This window comes from Miscanthus floridulus, chromosome 10 (assembly GCF_019320115.1).
Source record: "Miscanthus floridulus cultivar M001 chromosome 10, ASM1932011v1, whole genome shotgun sequence".
NCBI classification, from domain to species: Eukaryota; Viridiplantae; Streptophyta; class Magnoliopsida; order Poales; family Poaceae; genus Miscanthus; species Miscanthus floridulus.
The window spans coordinates 41973691-41980423 of record NC_089589.1 but is presented as its reverse complement, the minus strand read 5'-3'; the positions used below and the strand labels follow the sequence as shown (position 1 = coordinate 41980423).

The following is a 6733-nucleotide window of genomic DNA, read 5'->3' as shown; positions in this document are numbered from 1 at the left end:
GACGAGAATAGGGTGGAATGTGTGGGAATGGTGTTAAAACTTGACCAACTATTATTATATACTTGATATGCTAAAACATAGGAAACCACAGCCTTATAGGTTCCTTTTGATTATATCCAACTTGCATCCAATTTCCACAAAGCAATGCTCATAGGGTGGGAGTGGCCAGTACAAATCGTACTGATAAATTTTGGCACACAGGTTCTGCTGAGGAGTATAGCTTTGAGGAGTTTGACGGTTGAGGGGTTCGTACCTACGCTCGAGTTTGGCGATCTTATCTTCAAGCTGTTCTAAATGAATGCTACTTTTGATTCCGCCAATGCGGCGATGTAATAATTTATGTAATTCCGCACTTTATGTACTCTGATGTTATCGTTGCATGGATGTGATATTCGACTGGAATTTGGGTAATATGATCTACAACGGTTATAATACACTTCGACTCTGTGGATTTCCCTTCGTGGAAATCAGGTTATTTTCAGTTGGTATCAGAGCCATACTTGACCATAGGACGAAACCATCAGAAATGGACGATAGAATAGGACGTGAACAGCCCTTCTTTCAGTTATATACCAACCCTGCATTTACTTTTATGCAAGGCTTATCTATTATTGACCTGCTAACATATGTTCCTTAAAACATGCAGATGGCAACGAACATCGACTGACCGCCTCTAGGACCGCTACCTCTGGACCACGCCAAGCTTACCTTCGACCTACATGAGCTCGGGGGTTTTGCACAGACCCTCTGCTGAGTTCTCGTCATGCTAGGAGTCCCCGATGAGCTTGTCAAGGTCACCTGCATCAGGAAGCCAGCTCAGGAAGGAGGAATCGAAGGATCGATTGTCACCTCAGTCGAGTTCCCAGCTAGCACTACCTTACCTTCTGTCCCAGCTTTCACCAAGTTGACTACAGAGGACACAGTCGAGGAGGGACTGCAAGCGATCTCACACAAGGCACTTCGCAGAGTGATGAGGGACCACTACGAGCACCTGAAGACGACAGAGTTCCATCTACTTCCCTAGGCCCTCGACCTCAGCCTTACCCCTAGTGAGCAGAGTTTCGCAGCCGGCAGAGTTATCCTTGCCGAGGAGGATAGATGCCTTCGTGTCTCAGCTATCCACCTACTGGAGCAGGATAGGTATGTGACCCAGCTAGAGTAGAGGAGACGTCAGGACCAGGCCCTTCTGTGGGAGTACTAGGAGCGAGAATCGCAGGGAGAACAGGAGCGAGCTAGTCTGCTTGAGATAGTTGCCAAGCTACAGGACGAGCTCAACCGTCGTGAAGAAGTCCACAGAACCAAGGTCATAGACTTATAGGACAAAGTTGCCGACCTAGGCAACAAGAACTACGACCTCGACAGCAAGGTCTTGGAGTTGCAGAGAGAGTTGGACGACAAGAAGGCCGAGTTCAACCGCAGAGGAGATAGAGAGAGGTCCAAGGGGATTGATATGCTGAAAATCCAATCTTGGAACAAGACCATGACTCAGGATTTAGAGGAGTTCAGAAAGAAGGCCGTTCGCAACTAGGGTCACCTAATCGAGGCACTCAGGCAGAACGAGTACCTACAAGACAAGTGTGAGAGGACATGACAGGCTTGGCAGAAATCTGACAGGAAGCACCTTAGGGAGATGAAGGTTATGTGGGATCAGCTACCCAAGGAGATTCATAGCAAGACAAAGCCTAGGATAGAGGAGTTTGAGTTAGCCCCGACTCGCCTCAACCTAGACGCCTGCCCTACCCTTCCTGGAGCCAAGCCTACTAAGGAGCTCGCCGAGGCCTTGAAGTACGTGTCCCAACTTCACAAGTCTGACGAGGAGATCGAGATCGAGAACAATTGTCGTTCATTCACCATCGCGCCGCCGCAGATTCGTTCCCCGCACCTAGTACCTGTGCTAGCCCTCTCCTTCCCCTTCCCTTCCCCATCCGCGCACATAGCACAGATGGACAGCTACGAGCCTGCTCCTTCCCCTTCCCTACCAAATCAGTTCCTTGGTGCTCGATCTAGGCGCGCGGGCATTGACTCCCACGGCGACATATATGTCGCCGACTCTGAAGATGAAGATGGAGACCTAGTCCCGCCACTGCGGGGAACACAAGCTCATCCCCGGCGCCGCAAAAAAGTGGGGCTAGACGCAGACGCTGCATGCTCCCGGCAACGCCGCGGGTGTGCGTAGATGGCACGAGCTCGTCTCTGTCGGAGTGGAAGACGAAGGTCAGGGCACGGTTGACAGTGCGGTGGAGAGGGGCTGGAGCGTGCTCGTGAGCAGTCGAGGTGGATCGGGTGGGGGCATACGAGGCTCGCGACATGATTTTTTTTTTGTTTTTTCTCCATATGAAATTGTGTTTTTTTCTCCACTGAAATTGCGACAGAAGACGCAGGCTCTTTACAGAGGCAGAATCGTCATTTTTACATCCATCTTGGTATGCGTGCCGAAACCCAGAAATGCAAATATTGTGGGAATGAGGGAGTAGTTCAAATAATTCATAGAGATACATTTCAATTTTAAAAAGTTATTGTGGTGCCAACTAATTAAATTGATTTTTTTCTTAATCAAGCATACCAAATTAAGTTTTTAGTAAATTGTCATATAAAAACATAAAGTTGAATACTCCCTCGGTCCCACAATATTTGCATTTCTGGGTTTGGGTACGCACACCAAGACAGATGTAAAAATGATGATTCTGCCCCTGTAAAGAGCCTGCGTCTTATGTCACAATTTCGGTGGAGAAAAAACAAACACAATTTCATATGGAGAAAAAAACAAAAAAAAAACATGTGAGCCTCGTACGCGGCACATCCAGGCCTCCGCGCCCGATCCACCTCGATTGCTCATGAGCGCGCTCCAGCCCCTCTCCACCGCACCATCAACCATGCCCCAACCTTCGTCTTCCACTCCGACAGAGACGAGCTCGTGCCATCTGCGCACACCACGGCGTTGCCGGGAGCATGCAGCGTCCGCGCGTAGCCCCACTTTTTGCAGCGCCGGGGATGAGCTCGTGTTCCCCGCAGTGGCGGGACTAGGTCTCCATCTTCATCTTCGGAGTCGGTGACATATATGTCGCCGTGGGAGTCAATGCACATGCCAGAACACTCGATCCAATACCCGCGTGCCTAGATCGAGGACTCCCCTGCCGAATCGACACTGGTTAGCTTCTCAACCTCTGATTCGACACCGTCTGACTCCACGACGTGGTCAAGGAATTGCTTTGGTAGGGAAGGGGAAGGAGCAGGCTCGCAGCTGTCCATCTGTGCTATGCGCGCGGATGGACAAGGGAGGGGGAAGGAGAGGGCTAGCATAGGCAGCAACTGCGGGGAACGAATCTGCGGTGGTGCGATGGTGAATGAACGACTCCATGGGTGAGGGCGAGAAGATGTTCTGTGAATGGCCCTGTTCGGCTTATCCTATATTCGGCTTGTTCGACTTCTTTTTTCAGCCGAAATAGTGTTTTCTCTCACAACAATTCAGCCGGAACAATGTTTTCAGCCAGTTTCAGCCAAATTTCAGACCAGCGAACGGAGCCAGGAGCTTCTGGAGGGGATTTTTCTTTTTGCCTCCGCTCCATGGGATTCAAACGTGTGGACGACAACAATCTGGTTTTTTTTCCCATGCCTATACCGACAGACTTGGACTGCTATGTTTCAGATGTCACAGAGGCCTTCATTTTGGGTTTTTTTTTTCTAACCGCAGACGAGCAGTTAAAATGGGGTTGCATTTTCAAGCACAGCCGCCAAAACGAAGGACAAAACGCCAAAGGTGCAGCCGCCCGTGCATTTTCAGTGAAAAATCCCGCCATCAGCTAATTTCGAAAAGAAAAAACCACCCGAAAGCCAAAACCTAATCCTACAAAGCTACTTACACCAAGTCCCGCGCGCCCACACCCGCAGGCCGCAGCCGCAGCCGCAGCGCCGCCAAAAGCACCAGGCATACCAGGCGCCGCCAGAGAAGGCGGCCGATATTTAGGCCATCGAGGAGGGCAACCGCCTGTCAGATCCGTCGGTTTCTCCCCCTCGCCTTCGATCCGTGGCAATGCAGCCTCCCCTTCCTCTCCCTTTCGCTCCCCTTCCTCTCCCTTTCGCTCCCCTTCCCATCCAAGTTTTGTGACGCGCTACGGCAATACCAACGGCCGGAGTTCCCCCTCGCCTTTGGCGCCTCCGCCGACCTCGTCTTCCATCTGCGCCGATGGCTCCTCTTCTTCTCCCTGCCCCTCCCAGATCTGCGAGCCGGGACTGCGAGAGCGGCGGCTGAACGCTGGGCGGCCACAGCAACGGTTGAACCTGCCCGATGAGGGTGACGTCGCGAGGTCCCTGGGGCTGCACCGTATGGTGCTCAGCTTCATGGAGGAGGCCACCGCCGTGGGGGCGCTGCAGCTGCTTAAACGGCAACAACCAAGAGGAGAGCAACGAGGAGTTCGACTTCCTGCCCTCTGAGCACCCCTCAAACCGGCCACCGCAGGGGTAGGCGACGCCTTGGAGGCTCTAAAGGTGCGAAATTTGCATGCATTGCGTTTGCACAGAAGAGCAGCCAATCTAAGCATCTTTTTTTACTACAGCTGAGTATGAAATCTCTTGTCGCAGCTGCATGTGGAAACCTCTGGAGGAATTGCATATGATGTGTTCGATACAATGCCAACAGCAGTGAGCACAGGTGACCATGGCAGCAGGTTCCATTCTCTTCCTGTATGCACACCAGTTTGCACCTTGGAACATAGATACATTACGCATCGAAGAGAAAAGATAGATAGTTTCGTCAGAGCTGTATATATTAATTTAGTTGATTCTTTTCTAACATGTCACTGCATCATCTTTGTAGCATCATTGGTCCTTTATTTTAGCACATCCATAAACCATCTTTGTAGCATCATTAGTCCTTTGATTTACCACATCCATAAACGCTGTGTTGATTATATCCCTTTCCATGCACATTTCATAGTTTTATGTGGTTATATGAACACTGGTATTCTAACAATTGTTGTTTTTTTAAAAGGGTTTCTGCCAAACTATTGGTTGTAGGAAGCGAGAGCCTTTTCCCCTACCTCCTGTACTATGGTTCAGACGTTCAGTACCCCTCTACTTTACTGAAAAAATGGTTGCGCTTACCTGTTGAACTTTTTGGTTTATTTAGCCTTAGTAAATATAGAAAAAAATATGATCACATCATTTTCCTTCAGTTAAGCTTGAGCCTACAGCCTCCTCCCCGCTTTCTCCCCATGAAGTGCTAAGCCGTCAGTAGGTCTCCCCTGTTCTTACAGCTTTCTGCTCCTCTTTCCTGTCATCTATATTTTTTTTCCAATATCTCAATTTGTTCCCCGTCATACTTAAGAGTGCCCATCTAACTTGTATTCCTCTCCGTGAAGCGAATAAGGCATCTAAATATGTGTTTGATCCCTTTCTTGGGAGGGAATGGCCACAAATTAAACATGGTTAAGAGATGACATATTAATCTTAGCGAAGTAATCATACCATTAAATTCACTCACTTGAGTGTTGCCTTTCGAACAAGGCGTTGCAGATCCACGTCGATCAAATCAAGGTAACGTATGCCAATAATAGCGGTGATAATTATTTCCTAAGTGTCAATACCTCATGTTAATTCTCTTTTTGGTCTTTCTGTTTATATAATAGCAGACTTGCTTCACCTGCAGCGTTTGCTTTTAGCATATTGAGCTATTGACTGAATATTGCGTGATATATTTACAACTTTGTCATTTGTTTTATATTTTCTGGACATTACAGATCCAGATCAGAATCAGTCACTTTGCTCACCGATTTCAATATTGTTGGCTTCACAGTGCTTTTGTCCATTTGCAATATTGTATTAACCTCTTTTTCGTGACGCTCATTTATTAGAACAAATGCTATTTTTTACTCTTTAATAGTTTCGTGGCCTTTTAATAATCTAGAGATGCTGTTGTCTATGGTACAGTGCCAATCTGAGTTAGCTAGGAGTGTGCAATGTTCTATGGTTTATTCTCTATTCTCCGTACCACTGTAATTAACTCAGGTACAGCAGCAACTCAGTCCTGCTGAAATATTTATAAAGCAATGGATTTATATGCTATGCTGCCTGGAATACCATTCCATGTTAACTTTGAGATGCTCAAATATTTATAGAGCAATGGACTTACAAAGCAATATTGTATTTACAATTTATGGCGTGCCTCTATTTGTCTGAGTTGATCTATCCAATGTGTATGCGGGAACTGAAAATATATATTTGAACACAGCATCCATCCGGTTCTTTTTGAAACATGGCTATCTTTCTTCTTTCTCTTTTTGTAGATATGATCTCTCTCTATAACTAATTATTTTGAAACATGGCTATCTTTCTTCTTTCTCTTTTTTTAATACATGAGCCTTCATGTGCTCATCATTTCTTTTTCTTTTATGCTTGGACCTTCATGTGTCCATATTTTTTAAGCTTTTTGCATAGCCATGTCTCTTCTTCTAAACCACATATTTAGAGAGATCACTATCTTTTAGAACATGGAGTATTTACCTAACAAACATTTCTTTTTTTGTCTACTCCCAGTGTAGGAGCAGAATTTTTGGTGGATGGAAGCATGTTTTTGCGTACTCCCGGTGTTGGAGCAGCAAGTGTATGTGGGTGTATGTGATCTTGATCTTGGGAGCATGATAAATCTCTCAATAAGGGTCAATAAAACTTGACCAAACTCAATACAATAACAAGCAGCGCATGTAGAGGGCTTGAAACTTGCAAGATGTCAATTTTT

At 47.0% G+C, this 6733-nt stretch overlaps 1 long non-coding RNA gene across 1 annotated transcript; it reads left to right on the top strand.

Moving 5' to 3' along the window:
• The first annotated feature begins 4015 nt into the window (after positions 1-4015).
• LOC136490088 (uncharacterized) lies at positions 4016-6060 on the top strand. The gene is made up of 2 exons (XR_010767508.1): positions 4016-4485; positions 4579-6060. It is a non-coding gene; the product is annotated as an uncharacterized lncRNA (long non-coding RNA).
• Positions 6061-6733: the final 673 nt, after the last annotated feature.